Source organism: Camelus dromedarius, chromosome 2, assembly GCF_036321535.1.
Source record: "Camelus dromedarius isolate mCamDro1 chromosome 2, mCamDro1.pat, whole genome shotgun sequence".
Taxonomy (NCBI): domain Eukaryota; kingdom Metazoa; phylum Chordata; class Mammalia; order Artiodactyla; family Camelidae; genus Camelus; species Camelus dromedarius.
The window spans coordinates 61,369,511-61,387,795 of NC_087437.1; the positions used below are offsets into that span (position 1 = coordinate 61,369,511).

General features: G+C 45.7%; 1 long non-coding RNA gene across 6 annotated transcripts in view; it reads right to left on the bottom strand.

Moving 5' to 3' along the window:
• Positions 1 to 203: 203 nt before the first annotated feature.
• LOC116153615 (uncharacterized) overlaps positions 204 to 18,285 on the bottom strand; it is a 32,270-nt gene continuing 14,188 nt past the window's right edge. For 2 of the 6 annotated variants that reach the window (XR_010384052.1, XR_010384044.1), the window contains exons 2-6: positions 14,856 to 15,015; positions 9,607 to 9,841; positions 7,325 to 7,379; positions 6,553 to 6,651; positions 204 to 2,232 (exon numbers count right to left, since the gene is read on the bottom strand). This is a non-coding gene — a long non-coding RNA (uncharacterized LOC116153615). The remainder of the gene's footprint in view (positions 2,233 to 6,552; positions 6,652 to 7,324; positions 7,380 to 9,606; positions 9,842 to 14,855; positions 15,016 to 18,285) is intronic. The other 4 variants (XR_010384048.1, XR_010384053.1, XR_010384050.1 and 1 more) reach the window with 4 other exon arrangements.

The following is an 18,285-nucleotide window of genomic DNA, read 5'->3' on the forward strand; positions in this document are numbered from 1 at the left end:
CCATTCACTGTGGGCGGATGGGAGCTGAAGGCCCCCGGCTGAGGCGAGCATCTTCCTTAGTCCTCCTGCCGCAGCAAAGCAGAGGAGTGACTCCTCAGTGACTCTGTTAGGGATAGAGACCCCCAAACTGGAAAGCACCCCAAATGTGTGGGTCCTTGTCCATCAATGGAGAAAGAATTCTCAGTAGAGGCAGAGGGACAAAGTGAAAAAAAAAAGAACTGCTTTTATTTCTCAGAGAGGAAAACACTGGAGCAGGGAGCGTCAGCCTGGTAGCTGGTGGAGACAGCCCCCTGCCCACATCAGGCTGCAGGAGAATGATCAGAAGACTCTGCCATCGTGATCTTCCCTCCGGGCCAGTGGGGCCAGTCGTCTTCCCCTATTGGCTCTTTCCTCCCATGGAGCTCAGCCCTAAACCTGAAACTTCAGGGGGAGAAAGAGAACAAGGAAAGAGATACTGGGGTATGTCCTTGGGACTAATGCAGCAATTGTAAATCATAAATCGTCCTACAGTACTATGTCATTGGAATTAAGGAGCCACCTGTGGGATAAGAGAAGTGTCCTGCCTTTCATCAGCCTGGCACTTTCTTTCCCTCGTTAATCGGCCAGGGTCAGTAAGCCTGCCGAGTCATCTCTCTCACCTCCACCTGAGGACCCACGACCACCTGCAAGTCGATGGAGATTGGGGTGAGAGATGTAGCTCCTTCCTGGATGTGATGTGACTCCAAGGTATGAGAACTTCGGCACAGAAGCTCCTTGACCACCAGCCTGTTTCTGATGCCTACCCCAATCCTTCTCTTGTTCGGTGTCTTTCGCTGTGGCATTTCTGCCTCTTCTGCTCCATTATACAGGCTGTACCATCTCCGTGGCCTTCTTCCTCTGGTACATCCTCAGAGCCATCTTTCCCCCTTCCCTCCCTCATCCTGTCAAACCTTCTTTAATTATTAGTTGTCACTCTGGGCACCCAGGAAGAATCAACTCAATTTTTTTTACATGCAATGCCCCCCATGTTTGATCCCTCCCAGTGAGACGCTGTTGTGAGTGCTGCTGCCAGCCTCAGTCCCACCCCAGCCTCAGTCCCTATCCAGCCTCAGTCCCACCCCAGCCTCAGTCCCACCCCGGCCTCAGTCCCATCCCAGCCTCAGTCCCTACCCCAGCCTCAGCTGCAACCCAACCGCCTCTCATGTCCCCTCCTCTTCTCTTGCTTGGAGGCTGCCTGGCCCCACCTGCATGCCTCTATAGGCTGGTGCTTAGGTGTGGCTGCAGCTATGTTAAAATGTGTATGTAGATGAGAAAATTGGGAGTGAAAAAAAGTATTAAGGTGAAGAAGATGGGTTGTATGTGATTTCCCACCCTTTAAGTAAGACTTCCTGTAACATTTGTGTATTGCATTTGTCTGAAAAAATAAAAAGGAAGGGAGGGGAGGGTACAGCTTAAGTGGTAGAGCACATGCTTAGCATACATGAGTTCCTGGGTTCAATCCCTGGTAACTCCTCTAAAAATAAATAAGTAAAAAGACCTAATTACCTCCCCCAACAAAAAATAAAAATAAAAAGGGAGAAAGGAAGGAAGAAGGGCGAGGAGGGGAGGAGAGGGAAGGAGAGAGAGAGGAGGAGGAGGGAGGAGAGGCAGAGAAAGTGCACCTCCCACCTGCAGGCATTTTGGACACTGGCTTGGTGGTGAGCACAGTTGTGCCTCCTCCCGGCCCCTCCCTCCACCCCGGTCCTCAGCCGTCCCCTCCCCCTCTGTACTATGTCAGTCTGAGTGCCCAGTAGAATAGAGCACGAGTGATAACATGTCACTTCTGAGATTAGGTTATAAAAGCCACTACAGCTTCTGCCTGGTTGCTCTCTCTCTCAGATCACTCACTCTGGGGGAAGCCATCAGCCTTGTTGTTGAGCAGCTGTAGCCCACACGGCAAGGAGCCTCCAGCCAGCAGTCCCCTGAGTGAGCTTGGAAGCCTTTAACTGACTGTCACCCACGCTGACAACTCAGCTGCAACCTCCCAAGAGGCCCTGAGCCACAAAAACCTAGCTCAGTCTCTCCAGATTTCTGACCTGCAGAAACTGTGAAATAATGAATGTCTGTTGTTTTAACTTCCACTTCCACGAAGTTTTGGAGTAATTCGTTATGCAGTAGTGGGTAACTAATATACTCCTCTTTTTCTTTCTAAGGCATTTCCTCCAGTTAATCTTTTGCATGTCTAATTCTGTCGTGGCATCAGCTTTTCAAAGACTGAAACAACACAGGCATAAACAGATGACAATTAAAAACAGCCAGCCCTTATTGAACAGGTAGCCGTGATAGACACTTCTAATCACATAGCATTTTAGTTAATCCTTGCAACAATCCTGTGAGATACTATCATTGTCCCCATTTTATAGATGAGGAAACTGAGACACAGCAATGTTAACTCTTAAATGTGGAGAGAAAACCTAGAATAACAGACGGAGCTGTGGTTACCGCAGGGGATTCTAGTTCTGGCTCAGCTGTGAGACTCTGGACAAGCTGTTTCACCTCTCTGGGCCTCAATTTCTTCATGTCTACCATGAGGGTACTGAAATAACTGGTCTTGGAGGTCCCTTTTAAGGATAACAATAAGGTATCCCTAGGATTCTGAGAGTTAGACTGATAAAACTAACATGTAACAGGTAAGATCATACACACACACATGTACACGTGTACGTATACAAGTATCTGTGACCCAAGGTCAACTGGAGTCATCCTTTCCTTGGAGTCTAGTAATGAGGTTGGATCAAGCCCCATCCCACCTCCCTCAAGTTCAATGCTCCTCCCAGACACTGAGAACGCTTTGGTGCTCAGGGGATGGAGGAGACGGTCTTGTGCCAGCCCCCCTACCCCTTGACACCCTGCTCCAATTTCCTGCCTGGCGGCTTCTTGGGCTCCACCCTGTACAAGGCAGTTCTGCTTTTCTGTCTGTCCCTGTGCCAAGCCAAATGTGAGACAGAGCCTTCCTCTCCTTGATCCTAGCCCCATGTCCACCCCCATGAGGCACCTCCCTCCGGTAGAACACTGACTGTGGTCTCCAGGTCGCTGGCCACACTGCACAGCAAGCAGCTGCCTGTCACAAAGGGGCAGGCAGTCTTCTTGTCACTCGCCCCAGGCCTGCCCCCAGCCTCACTGCCCCTGCCACCCAGGCCTCCCCTTCTTGCTGCACAGAGTTGCCAGATAAAACACAGGATGTTCCATTAAATTTGAATTTCACATGCACAACAAATAATCTTTAGTATAAGTATGTCCCAAATACCATATGAGATATATTTGAAAATTATCTGTTATTCATGTGAAATTCAAATTTTACTGAATGCTCTATATTTTTATTTGTGAAATCTGGCTTCCTCTCCTTTTCCAAGGCTTCTCCTCACCCCTTCTTCTAAGATTACCCCTACAATCCAGATTCTGTTCACTGTGTAAGTCAGAGCAATTCTTGTCTCCCCAGGTGTCATCCCCAAACTCAGCCCAGGTTCATGCCTGCATTTCTGAATTCCTCATGGACATCTGCTTTTTTATTAGCTCAGTGCACCTGCAGTTTATGTTTTTTTTCTTGCATTCCTTCAACCTGGTTCTTCTAAACAGGACTTTCATCCTCTGTTGCTGGTATAGAAGTCATCTTAAACACAAAAAGGCCTCCCAAGCTATCATCAGGGTATAGAAGGGCTGTCAGAGCCCTGACAATGCAAATAACACAGATAAAGAAAGAATTTGACAGCAGAGGCTGATCAACAAGGAGAACAAGAAAGTGCGCCCCGGAGCTGAGCCAGGTGGGGCAGCCTGATGGAAAGGGAGAGGCCCTGGGGACAGGAGCCCAGCTCGGCACTTCCCCGAAACCGTACCTGACAGTAGCCCAGCATTAGCCATCTAGCGTGTTAGGTAGTGTGGGGAAAACAGTTTCATGGTCAAATAAGTTTGGAAAATCTCTTGTAAAATTGTTCATTTCAGAGCTTTGACTAGGCCAAAATACATAGTGAATTTCCAGGGTAGGGGTGAAGTATGCAGCCTTTTTCAAACTTACTTGACTTTATGAGTCATTTGTTTGGGAAAATTGTTCATGCAAGAGTGTTCTGCTTTGGGAAATGCAGCCTTACACTTCCCTCCTGCTTAATTTTGATTCCAGGCATACCAAGCTACTTAATTTACGTTTCCAGAGACCCAGAAGTTGTGAAGGAAATACCCTGTTATCAGACACAAGTGTTCTAATCCTTGCAAAGGGAAAGCCCCTGCTGAAGACAAACAGACCAGAAGAGGGGAGAATAAATTAAAAGACCTCAAGCATTCAGCCAGTTTGGGAGTTCTATCTTAAATTTTCAGTTAACTTACTGGCACTCTGGTTTATATGTCAAGTGTCCTCTAGTGGATGTGGTTGGCAGGAGTCATTTCCCCAGAGGCTGAGGCTCGGACAAGACCTCACTCTTGGCTACTGGACCGAGAGGATGGGCTCCACCAAAGTGGCCGGTAGGCTCCTTGTCACCTCCCATGGAGCACCTCCCAACTCTAGAATGATGGGCTTTAGGAAATGTGGATATTTCATAAATGTTAAATTTGCTGAGGGCCAAAGGGATCATCACGGGTTGGCCACCTTAGCATGGGCAAAAGGCCAGCTAGTGGCCTGAGGTGCATGAAGGAGGAGAGAAGAGAGAAAAGGGAGAAGGATGACAAGAGGGGAGATTAGTCAGGGAGATGCCTGATTAGACACAGACTGGAGGTTTGGTAGGTGCCCAATCCTGCAGGGCGGTGGGGAGAGGAGAGTTGTGAGAAACAGGAGGGCAGAGGAAACAGGCTGCTGCAGGCTGGGTTTCAGAGCAGTTTGAGGCTAAACCCAGGAGAACAAGCCAGACGGAGACGGAGACACCGTCTTAGCCTGGGAAGCCCGAGAGATGGCTGTGGGTCTGCACAGCCATGGTGAAGCTCTGCAGTGCTGGACAGAGCATGAAGGTCATCCCTAGGGGAGGCACATGGTCTGAGCTCTCACCTGGGGAGACGGGGCAGGCAGGTGGTGAGGGGCTGCCTGGGGTGCTGGGTGATGGCAAGAAAGCTCTGGGAGCTGAGAACTCAGAGCCTCCCATCCCCTATCTTCCCTTTCATCAGTGACTGCCCTGGTCCTGCTCCTCTGACCCAACCTGGTTGTAAGAAAAGAGGGAGCTTCTTGTGGGCCTGTGGAGACCAGCAAGAGTCCTCCCTTGGGGACTCCCCTACTTCGTCCTCACCTCTGCCAGGATACCATGCAGCGGAATCCATTTCCTCTGCCTGGCCCAGGGACCTGAGTTCACAGCCGCTTCCTCCCTGCCTGTGACATTCCTACCTTGCACCCCATTCTCCACCCAGTTCTCATAACAGCCCAGATTGAAACTGAATTTGAAACATTCTTTTACTTCCTTGTTCCTCTTGGCACTGGGGTCACTGCTGCCCAGGCCAAGCACCCTCCAGGATCAAGGATCCACCCAAGCAGACTCAGAGTCCGACAGTGTCAGAGCTGGAAGAAACTGTAGCCATGGACTAGTCCAACCTCATTTCACAGATAGGAAACCAAGGTGCAGAGTGGGAGAAGCTGCCCAAGGTCACACAGTGGTGAGGCTGCCCAGGTTTTGGTATCTTCATGACCTCCTTGAACCAAAGCAGTACCCACACAGAAGACCCCTGTGGTCAAAATCTAGAGCTCATTTCACCCAGCCTCCTGCCTGTGAGGGATCAGTAACAACAGAGCTCGCTGCTATCTCATAACCTCTGGGACGGGCAAGGACCACCCTGGCTGCCCATTGACAAATCCAGTCCTGTTCCCTCACTAGGCCCTGGAGTCACATTTTTCTACTCACTGACTTAACATAGGCCATCAAGGAAATGACATAAATCTAAAGAAAAAGGTAAAATGAGGTAAGCTCAAAATTGTCAAAAAGATGAATTTATTCAGGAATAGCAGAGGAATTGTAATTCGGGACATGCATGGGCAGGAAGGTAAAGAGAGGAGAATTCAGTTAGAGTCTGCTAAAATGAAAAACAATAATAAATGGAGACCAGCTTTGAAAATTCCCTGAGCAGACAAAACCAGTACAGTCATATAAAAAAAAGCTCAATTCAGCTCATTTTGTGAGACCAACCTGACTTGGATCATTTCTTTATGCCTCTGGAAACCATAAGCAAAATTTCCCAAGATTGATATGAAGCAACTCTTCATCATTTAAGAAAATTCCAATATTATCAGTTTTCTGTAAATGAGGTATTTACAAAAAAATCTGTCTCTCAATGCTTAAATTTCATTTTCCATTTTATATCCCCAGGTTCCATCTTAGATTAAAATTCTTTCACATTTTCCTCTTTTGACCAAGATCTTTCACAGAAAGCATTGCTGATCAATTATGTTATTCAGGTTTGTTTGTTAATTTTTGTCTAAGGTATAGTTCTCTAAAGGTAGATTGTATTGTATTTTCTGTGGAGCTGAAGAGGGTTACCCTCAGGTGTCTTTTCCCATGAAGCTGAGGAAGACCATCCTCGGGTGGTTTGTCCCACAAAAAAAGGGAAATGGTATGGAATTTCACTGACCTCATTTAAATAACAAAAGGATTGAAAAATGAAGAATCTCAGTTGTGTCCCTCTAAGTTATATAGTTTAGTTTCCATGGTCAGTTGAATTCCAGAAAGCCTTCAAAGAGAAAAGAATTTTATTTTGTATGTGCATTTGAGAAGGAGACATTTGTTTACTAACAGACAGCAGAAATTTAAATTAAAAGATTAAACTAAGGACCAAATCTCAATGACAGCTGTTGATTGAAAAATACTTCTCAACCAGTTTTTCCTACTGCCTTCTGGCAGCCTGATATTGTCTTTCATTATTTTTAGTTATTGTGTTGTTTTCTCAACATAAAAATAGCATTCTTCTCCAAGGAGGGCACAGGTTCTCCTTTCTAAGTAGTGAGGAGATTTAGGGTCTGCAGTTTTGTAGGACTGCTTCTGCAAGGTTTGTCCATATTCAGAAGCTCAGACAGAAGCACTGAAAGTGGCAGATGTAATTATGGAAAGATTATGAATTGCTTTTTCAAGGTCTGCTACTCCAATCCAAACTAAAAAGGCTCTGGGGAAAGTAAGCACCAAACCTTTTCTATCTACTATAGGGTCACACGTAGGCATCCACCCAAAAGGATAACCTTCCTAGTTCCAACATGTCCTTTTAAGATGATAGGAGGAAGTCCCCCGATCAAGTAGAAGGAAGAGTTTTTCTAATTTTAACAATAGGGGTGAGGGCAATGATCCCATAATGTCTTTTCCAATTAAGGGGAAGTGTAGAACATACGTTTCTTCCACATAAAAATAAATACCTAGTGTCTTCTAAGAATAAGGCATAGTTGGGTCCCTTTACTCAGATTCTTTTCCCTGGAATGAAAGAGGGGGTTTTATAATCAGAAATATAGTCATCTTTATCAGTTTATTCATTCTTATGTAATTAATTCTTGTTTTGCTTGATCTTGGGTTAGCAGCTTTATGAATCAGTGTTTCATAAAAGTTTTAGAAATTCTTACCCAGCTCAGTGTTATGATTGTAAAGTCATCAGAAACCTGCATTTTAGAGTACTTGTCAGAGTCTTTCCCATGGATCTCTTTGAAGATGGTGAGTGACAAAAGACTTAAAAACAGCCATTGTTAAATATCTGGTGAGAGCTCACATACACACAAGATGATGCAATTAACAAGTAAATTTGGTTATTTTTATGATATGTAATATTTTAAGGTAATAGCTGGAATTATGACTGATAACACTATACCAGGACATATTGTAGAATGGGAAACGGTCTCTGTGTTTCCTTGGATCCCCATCATTGAGATGAGTTTGAGCCTTGACCCTTGGGAAGCTGTAATCATCTAAACCTTTTAAGTTTGTAGCAGTCCCTTTTCCATGGCCAGGTTGTTTACCATCATGACAGAGTATGGTAGGAAGAGTTTGCTTGGGAGATTTCACTAGTTGGCCTTAGTGATTTAGATTTTATTTGCCCTTCTTTTAGAATCATTTTCTAGGGCATAGGCTAATTGGTTAGCTAGATTGACAAGATCAGGGGTAGATATTGTTTCCCATTCTATGTGGGTTCTCTTGACTAACAGAAGTAGGTCTCTGTTTAAATAATTTATAAACATTAAATTAAAGGTCACCCTAGTGGATTCAATGTCTACAGGGAGTCCAGAATTTTCTTTAAAAATAGTTTGAAGCCTGCTGTAGTAATTATGAATAGATTTGGCAGGCTTTGGGGTGCATGCATGAATTTTGTTCTAGTCTACCACTTTAGGGAAAGTCCTTGGAATGGCAAGATGCAACCTTTTGGCTATGGTACCAGCTTGGTCATATAAAAGAGCTGGTGGTTGACTTACTTGGAATTCTAAAGATGGTTCAGGGCTTTCTCAACTAGCAGTTTTCATCCAAGGCTGGGCTTAACTTTCTCCAGTAAGCATGTGGACTAATGGATAAAGATCAGAGAAGTCAGGCTGATAAAGTTGAATTGCAATACTGAATTCTTCAGCAAATCTATGAGGATCCACAGTGACTTTGGGAAAATCTTTTACTGTAGCTCTAAATTCAGCTTTGGTCCATGGGACTTAAGAAATTAAGATTTAGCAGGATCCTCAGAAGGCCTAACTTTACAAAAGAGAATTTTAGCAGGTACAGTTGGTTAGGTTACAGCACTAGAGAAGAAAGGAGCTCAGATAAAGGAAGGGGTTGGAAGAAGGCAAAGGTGGTAGAGAAGGTGGAGCAGTGAGATTATGGGAAACCTTGGCTGGTGCTGCCGAGGAAGAGGCCTCAAATGCTTTTTAAAAATCTCCTTTCAGTTGTTTATTTGCTTTTGTTAACTTAGAAATAGTATTTTGTAAAGAGGCAGTTTTAGAATTCTGAATCCTTTAGAAGCCTCTCATTACCAATTAAAATAGCTATTCCATTCAGATTATTTAGTTCTCTTGCCTCAGCCTTCTAATTTAGTCCATAGAAAAACAAGTTTGGGGAGATCTAAAGTTCCTCAAATGGCCCTTGAAGTTCTAAGTCATCTTTAGTAAGGTTGGTCCATTTAGTCAAAAATGCACATAAGGAAAAACCATAATTTTTTTTAATGTAAACCCAGCCGGGGTGTTTCAAGGAAGGCCACCCTTAGACCATTCAGATGACTGGGATCACATATCTCAGAGGGTTTCTTGAAAGCAAAAGAAAATTCCTTAATAGTCTGAAGGGGGTTGTTTCAGGGTGAGAGCTGTGTTTGGTTTCACAGAGTGCCTTTCATGGGATTCTCTTTATTTTTTTTTTCCTGACTGATGGCCTTTTGCCCTAGTTGTTCGACCCGTAACCAGGTGTCCCATGTTGCACGGAAATTGCAGGCAACCTAATGTCAATCTGGCCTATCCATGACCAGTTTATGCTCTCATGGGAGTCTTGCTCTGAAAACAAAGTTTCTCATCAGGAGGTGGGAAGTACTCTTAGTAGTGTTTATTTGTTTGACCCATACCCACTGATTATTTACTTATTTATTTACTCATTCATTCATTCATTTTTGCTCTCAAGAATCCCAAAGGAATTATACCAAAATTCTAGCATGCTCCCAATAAGAAAACAAACGACTACTCACCAAAAAGGACAAATCCTTTAAACAGATTCCAAATAAAGTCATAAAGTCGGAGAGCTCAACCAAAGGGAGGGAGCTCAGAATCCAAGAGGAGACTCACCAAACTGCAAGTCATGAACAACTCATGGAAGTGATGAGCACAAGGGGTTCAGTGCAGGCACCTTGCTCAATTCCAAGAGTCATTGTCCTTTGAGGTCATTTCCTTTGAATCCAATTTCTGATGCCAAGGAATATTAACCTAAATAAAAAGATAAAATGAGGCAAGCTCAAAATTGTCAAAAAGATGAGTTTATTCCAGAATAGCAGAAGAACTGCAATTAAAAACATGCAAACTAGCAGCACTATTTACAATAGCCAAGACATGGAAACAACCTAAACGTCCATCGACAGATGACTGGATAAAGAAGTTGTGGTATATTTATACAATGGAATACTATTCAGCCATAAAATGACAACATAATGCCATTTGCAGCAACATGAATGTCCCTGGAGAATGTCATTCTAAGTGAAGTAAGCTAGAAAGAGGAAGAAAAATACCATATGATATCACTTATATATGGAATCTAAAAAAGAAGAAGAAGAAGAAGAGGACAAATGAACTTAAATATAAAACAGAAACAGACTGATAGACATAGAATACGAACTTGTGGTTGCCAGAGGGGAGGAAGGTGGGAAGGGACAGGCTGGGAGTTTGAGATTTGTAGATACTGACAGGTATATATAGAATAGATAAACAAATATATACTATATAACACAGGGAATTATATTCAAGATCTTGTAGTAGCTCATGGTGAAAAAGAATATGAAAACGAATATATGTATATTCATGTATGACTAAAATTGGGCTGTACACCAGAAATTGACACGACATTGTAAAATGACTATAACTCAATAAAAAAAAAAAAACATGCAAACTGTAGCAAGCTACATTTAAGTCTGCTGAGGGGTTGGGGTAGCCTGTGTTTATGGGCAGGGAATGTATAGAGAGGATTCAGTTAGAGTCTCCTGAAATAAAAAACAGAGACCAGCTTTGAAAATTCCCCAAGCAGATGCAACCAGTCCAGTTATACAACAGAGCTCAAGTCAGTTCATTTTGTGAGACCATTTCTTCTTTATGCCTATGGAAACCATAAGCAGAATTTCTCAAGGTTGATATGAAGTCACCCCTGAACAACTCCCTATCATTTAAGAAAATACCAATATTATCAGTTTCTGTTAATGAGGCATTTATGAAAAATCAGTCTGTCAGTTTTTAAGTTTTGTTTCCCTTAAGTTATATCCTCAGGTTCCATTGTAGACTGAAATACTTTCATAGCACCTTCGCTTAGGGGAGCCTCAGTGTAATCATTGGGGAAAGAAGGAGAATGATTCTGGTCGACCCTCCCCACAGCAGTACACTATGTGTAAGGTCAAAATGAGATTCAGATGCAAAAGCACTTGGGTTGGGACTATGTGAGGCCCCCGCAAGGTAATGGGGAAAGGAGACCAGCATTGTGACTCAGCTAAGGTCAGTGGCTCTGTGGCTGCCTTGCCTCACCCACCTCTGAGCCACGCAAATTCTGGCTGACACCATTCCCTCACCTGGAGGGTCCTTCCTGCAGCCCTCAGTGCACCCATATGACTCCATCTTCCTTTTAGGAAGAGATAGTGTCCCTCTGGTTTAGAATCAAAACTGTGTTCAGATCTGTGCCAGCCAGCCTGCTGCATGGTTTTGGTCTCAACAGCTCCACTCCACTTAGAATAAGTCCTAGATCCTTCAAATGGCTGATAAGACCTACATCTGTACTCCTTGAAGTGAGAGTCCTTTTCTGGCCACCTTCCTCAGCCTCACTTGGGGAAATAAATAAAAATGCAGGTGTTCTGGCTGAGGCTCAGTGGAGGGTGGGCTCCAGAGCTGGCCTTGGAAACAGCTCCCCCAGGAGATCCTTATGCCCATAGAGTTTGATTACCTGAAGGACCTGACTCCTACCCAGCTCTCTAGACTTGTTTCACTCATCCTTCCCCCTCAGCCCCAATCCCTCTGGCCTTCTTTCAGATCCCTGATTAGGCCCAGTTTCTACCTACCTCAGGGCCACATGCCTCCTTCCTGGGCACAAAGCCTGGCACCCCAACTCTGCCCCCCACGTGGGACAGAGGAGGGTTGGCCTGCATTCCTCCCAGTGCCCTCACTCCCACCCCTGATGGGCTTGTCAGGAAGATTCCAGGGCAGAAAGGCCCTTCAAAGTCCTGCCTCTTGGGCCAGGCACAGCCATTTGTCATCTGCGATGGGTCCTCTCACCAGCCCTCAAACCCCACCTGCCTTTCCTACCTTGACCTCTCCACCAGGATACTCTGTCACTGTGGGAAGACACTGAGTAGCAAGAGTGAAAAGCTGTGGAGAGAGACAGACCTGCACTCTAATTCTGGCTCTGGTCCATGTTTGCTGCAAAATCCTGGACGAGTTACTAAACCTCTGAGCTACTCAGAGACATAGAGGTAGTTATCTGCATGCAAATAATTTACTTACATGTATGAGGTGCAACAGCCAATACGCTGTTGTTAATGAACAAAAGCAAAACAGGATTTTTAAAAGAGGGGAGAGAAGAAAATTTGCCTGGGAGCAGTGATTTTGTTTTTATTTTTATATATTCTTTGTCAATTGATAAGTAGGTGGCTGGGTGAGGGGCCCATTTAGGCAATCAGTCCTGACCAGGCTGGCTGGCCCTTGGAAGGCAGCAATTTTCATTGTTTACAGATTCTCTGGGAAGCTTGAGAGTTTAGCGTGTGGTACAGAGGAGGGCAGACTCTGTGAGGTTCCCCGTGCCCCTCCCTTAGACTGGGTCCTCATCACTTTCTCATGGGAATCTCTGCTAGTAACTACCTCCCGGGGTTAGAATTGAGAAGGTTTTATGGGTCAGTTCCTGTAAACGTTAGAGCAGCGCACGAGAGTCTGCTATAATGCTTGTCTCAGAAATGCTAATTTGTTCCAGTGCGATTGATATATGAGGGAACAGTCTGAACCTACTGCAAATTTTACATTTGCTTATGAATGATGAGAAACGCTAAGTGAAAGCAGAAAACTGCACGCAGCTGAACCGAGCCACTGAGGAATACGAAAAACGCATACATGGCCACTCCGCAGACATCTCCAGCTTCCTCAGTTCACCACATGTGCTATGAGCCACATCCTTCCACATCTGGCATCAGATAATTGATACCCTCCACCCTCCACTATAACACACAGCTGCCACGTCCAGGAGCCAACATCTTTTCCAACACCCGCATTCAGAAGCCAACCTCAAGTCTCTCTCAAGGCCAAGTGCCATACTTATTGTAGTAGTCGGGTATTTCTTAACCATTCAATGTGCAAAACCTTCCTACCATTTTTACTAGGTATATTTTTTATATGTCACTGACAAAGTCTGAGTATTGTGTCCCAACCCCATTTTCCCCATAAGCCCTGTGACTTTTCAGTCCATGATTCTGCAGAGCACTGTGAATTTTAGGAAAGCGTATGTAGTGTTATAGCCAGCACCAGCCATGTAATTTGTGGGGCCTAATGTGAAATGAAAACGTGAGGCCCCTTGTGAAAAAAAATGAAAAAACTAAGAATTTCGAGATGATGGCAGCAGAGCTTTAAACCAAGCCCGGTGCCCTCCTAAGCCTGAGGCCCTGTCTGACCGCACAGGGACATACCCGTGAAGCCAGCTCTGGTTACAGTGGAACTGACTGTGCCAGCAGGTGGTAAGTACTTGATAAATGTTAGTTGTCATTTCTATTGTGGTTTCTTTAATATTTAAGCTATTTTTTACATTGTAAAGCAGAAATTCTATAAAGACCCAGGTATTTATTCATCCATTTGACAAATATATATTGAGAATCATTAGGGGTCAGGCACTGTGCTGGGCACAGAGACCTGGGGGAAGGGAGTACAGGGCACTTGAGTGAGTCTCCCCAGTAAACCCAAGGGAGGAGAAAGAGCCAACAAGCTGAGCCAGTCAGACTTGGGGATCCCTCAGTCTTGGATGTTGGGAGATAAATCCCCATTGGTCTCTCACATTTCTGCAAGTCCCAGAAGCAGAGGTACTGGGGGGAGGGTATAGATCAAGTGGTGGAGTGCATTCTCAGCATGCACGAGGTCCTGGGTTCAATCCCCAGTACCTCCTCCAAATATAAATAAATTATTAAACCCAATTACCTCCACCCTCATAAAAACAAAAGAAGCAGAAGTACTGACAGCCTTTTGTTCTACACTATCTTTTCAAGGGTGTTTATAAAGTGTGAACAGCCTTGGAAGACAGAGATAGTGTCTCCCTCAGGGACAAAAGGCAAATGTGTTTGCAGCCCAATATAATAACGATGATGTCTACCTCTGGGGAAAGTTTGGGAAGGTTTTCTTGCAGTCCCTTAAAAAGATTGGGGTTTCCCTAAAGTAAGGGTTCCTCGGCTTTGATGCAAATCCATTGTGTCCCAGAATCCACTTGGGCCTGCCTCTGCATCGCCCTATGGGACTTCGGAGACAAGGGAAGCCAATGTGAACATGAAGGTCAGGTTCCCCACTGCACCTGGAGTCACAAAGTCCTTTGTCTATGATGCATGAGTTTCCTGTCTTCTGCCTAAATCCATGAAAGTATGGCAGACCCTTCACAGTTTTGGACATCAGGTAGGTCTATCTTTTCAGCTCAGTAAATGGAATGTAAAGTCATGGTGCACAGGCCAGTCCAGGAGGGACCAGGAGGAGAGGCAAGGCTGGGGCCCTGGGCACCTAGGAAACCCCCTAGCAGGAGGGCAGGTGAGGAAGCTATGGTTGGTTTGCCTGGGGGGATAGAAAGAGCCTCAGCAAAGACCTGATGAATAAGCTTCAGTCAAACCCTGAGGCACTGTGAGGACCAGTCAGGCAGAGTGGGAAACACAAGAGATTGCAGCAGGGTGAAGGAAGCCCTGGAGGCAACATGAAGGAGGGCCTCCTCCCCAGCAAGTAGATGTAGGCCACAGTCAGAGCATCGCAAGCCAGGGCAGGAGATGGCAGCAAAGCCGGGGAGGAAGGGTCTGAGGTCTCAAAACACCAGAGGGAAGCTGGGAGTCCCTGGCCAAGGCTATTCCTGCAAAAAGCCCCTCCTCCCTGAGATGAAGACTTTCACATCCTCATCCCCACCCACCTTCTCTCTCTCACTCCCCTCTGCCTCCATCCCAGGCAGAAAACAGAAATACCCACCCAAGGAAACCCCCAAACATAAGTGCCCTCTGCACAAAGCCCCCCTCCCAACCCTCACCTCCCAGCACAGTGAGACAGGAGATGCTGCTCCTTGCAACGCAGGCCCCTGGGATGCTCCTCAGCCTCTTCTCTGCAATTTTCCTCCTTTCTGAGGCTTCCTCCACTCAGGGAAGTCATTCTGGATTCCAGCCAGGTACCCAAAGGATTTCACCTGCATTCTAGAGAATTTGGGTGAGTCAGCTATGAGTACATCTCACATTTCTTAGTGCCTCGCAGGTTGGCAGCATCAAACTACTAACACCTTGTAGGAGCTCTGGTTTCACCACCTCATTTATTCTTGTTACATCCCTCCACCCCCACACCTAGGCTGCATCTACAAGGGCTGGACTCCTGATCTGCCTCAGTCAGAACGAGTTCCTATGTCCCAGGGACTCCACCCACAGTGGCCCTTTCCCATGGTTCAGAAGTTCAAGATCTGGCCTGGATGCCTGAATCAAACCTCTACATTTGCTCAGCACTTCCCTCCTGGCCTCCCCACTTTCTCTTTGCTTTCCTCACCCTCTGCACTCATCTGATGAAAGGCTGTTCTTTGGGCCCTGAGAAGTGTGCAAGAAGTCATTGTTTTGCTTTGTTTAATGCACTGGTCATTTATACAGAAGCGCAGACTCACAGACATGGAGAAAAACACGAGTAAATTTTACCTTTGCTTCTCGTTCTTGCTGAGGGCTGGTGGGGAGGGAAGGCAAGGCTCTAACCAGAGAATAAGGGTTTTGTTTCATGCTCGTTGGTTTGTTCTTTCTTTCTTTCTTTTTTTTTTTTTTAAATTATGGTATCAAATAGTGACAACAGTCATAAAACGTGTCCTAAACACCGTAAAGCAATTGGAATGAAACAACTCCCTTGTTTTCCTGGTGGAAAACTCTATGGTCAAAAATTTCATCTAAACTCAGGCACGTACATCTCCTGTCTATTTGATATCTTCACCAGAGTATCTCATCGATACCTCCCACTTCAATATGTCCCCAAATGAGAACGACCGTGTGTCTGATTTGCCAGCTACAGGCTCAGTTCATGTCGTTGTCCCAACTGCACCAGTGGTGCCTCCTTTCATTTTTAAATTTGTGCTGGTCTGGACAGTGGTAAATGGTCACCCTACCCAAAAGGAACTCATGTCCTCTCCTCCTGAAACCCCGCTTCATGTCTCCAACTTACTGCTCCACTGGTGTTCCCCTTCTTAGTTACTGGCACCATCATCCTTCCCATGGCTCAAAGTGGAGCAGAAGAATGACCTCTCCCATCAAGCCTGTGGGTTCTATCCCCGAAACCTCCCTCCAACCAAGCACTTCTCCACCTCCCTGACACTGTACTTCTCCATACACCATCATGTCTTGCCTGGGCTAGTCCATGAAGCCTCTTCTCTCATCTCTTTGCCTCTTGTGTTGCTCCTTTGCCACTTGATTCTACCCTCTTTGAACCAAAAGTCTGATCATGTCACTCCTGCTTAAATCCCTGCAGTGGCCTCTCATTGCCCTTGGAGGAGGACAAGTGCCAAAAGGAGTGGCCACAGGGCCGGCCGGGATGAGCCCCATGAACCGTGAGTTTCATGTTCTTAATCCTTTAGGCAAAGTACAATGATCTTTACTCTGATGGCATAGGTGGGGGATGGGGTGGGTCCTCTGAAAGCTGGTTCCTTGCAGGTATGTGCCTGCTCTTGGCAGAGGGGCAAACTAACCAAGGGCAGTGGCCAAAGTGTCTCAAAGGGACCAGGGGTTTGGGGTTCGGCCGCCCAGACATGTTAAGGGCAATCAGACATTCAGGGGCTCCCCAGGCAATAACAGTTGTGAAAATTTTTAAAGCATTTTCAGAAAGCCAATCTCACACTTGAACTAGGCTAATACAATAAGAATAAAGAATATATACTATTATATTGCATATCACAATAATTTAACAACCATACAATATATGTTAATCACTGTAAGATACTGGAGCCTGTATCTGAACTCCTGACGCACATCTGTGCATCCTGGGCCTGCAGGCTTTCACTACTCCGTGAAACAGTCTAGTGTCAGAACAAAAAAAAAGCCCTCAAAAATATCCTTCCAGGACCCGCCTCTTCCCTGCCCTTGTGTGTTATATTTTTTTAGTAGATGGATTCAGTACGATTGCTTCTGATTCTCAAAACCTCACTCTCACAAACAGGCCCCTCCCTCCCTCCCAGCCTCTGAATCATATTTCTTGACGAATTTATTGACTCCCATAATCACTACATAAAATGAGCTTATCTGCCTATAATTAACATCCATTCACTTGATCTAGTCCAGCTGACCATCTCCTAGTTTACCAGGACACTGGTGGGGACAGTAACCTCACAAGCCCTATGGTCAGGCCTGCCCACCCCTCCTCCCCATCTCTCTTCCAGAGTTATTCATCTAGCAAGAATCATACTATATTCCTCTCACTTCCATGAGCTGGCCTTTCTACCCAGAACAATCCTAGACTCTCACTTAAAACAACTTTTTGGCTCTCTTTCTACGTCCACCTTCCCTGTGGGAGATTCTCACATTTGCTGAGAACCTTCTATGCTCTAAGCTCATAGGAATTATTATTACTATTCCCATTGTTCAGAGGGGGAGACTGAGGTTCAGCTCGGAAGCAGCTTGCCCTTGGTGGTTCCAAAGCCCTTTCCCTTTCCCCCGGAGCACTCAGACTTTCTTCAGGGGCTCAGAGATGGGCCCCACTCACACCCTACTTTCCCGAACAAGCCGGTGACCTCCTCCCTCAGGCTTATCTCGTGGACCTGAGGTCAGATCCTGGGCAGTTTATTCTGGACTTGGTGTCTCATGACGAAAGCAATCTCTAGACGCCAGAAGCTGAAACTCATTTCCTTGAAAACTTTATCTTGCAGTCCCTGTAGCAATGTAGGGAGCAGGCTTGTTCATCCTAAACCTCTGGCTTCTTCCTCCCACCTGGGTCCCAGCTCCCCAGGGCACCAGGGGGCGTGGGTAGGAACCGAGGGCTGGGAAAGTGAACATTCTAAATGCACCTGAAGAAGTAATTTCAAGGGGGCGGACAAGATAAGAAGTCGCTTTTTCCCATCAACGGAGAGTCTGGGATTGTGTAAGTGAAAGAGAAAATGTCTGGGTTGAGTTCCTTCCCCACCCTTGAGAGCGGTGTGTGTGGGGAGGGTCACTCTAGGGGCTGGGGAGTTGGCTGACAAGCCCAGTTGTGGAATGCCTGAGGACAGGGTAGGGGTAGTTCATTTTTAAGTGTACTGTCCTATCCCTCACCCCTTGCCCACCCTTCTTTTCCACGTTCAGAAGGAAACCAGAAAGTGTGATACCTTCACTCAGCTGTAGCAAGTCCACATTCAAGACAGCAAGGCTGATATCACGGTTGGGGAGGCAGGTGTGGTTGGCTCCAGCGGGGCCCTTCTCCCCTGCTCTCACCACTTCTCTTCAGCCCTCCTGGGCAGTGGAGGGTGGTCTCAG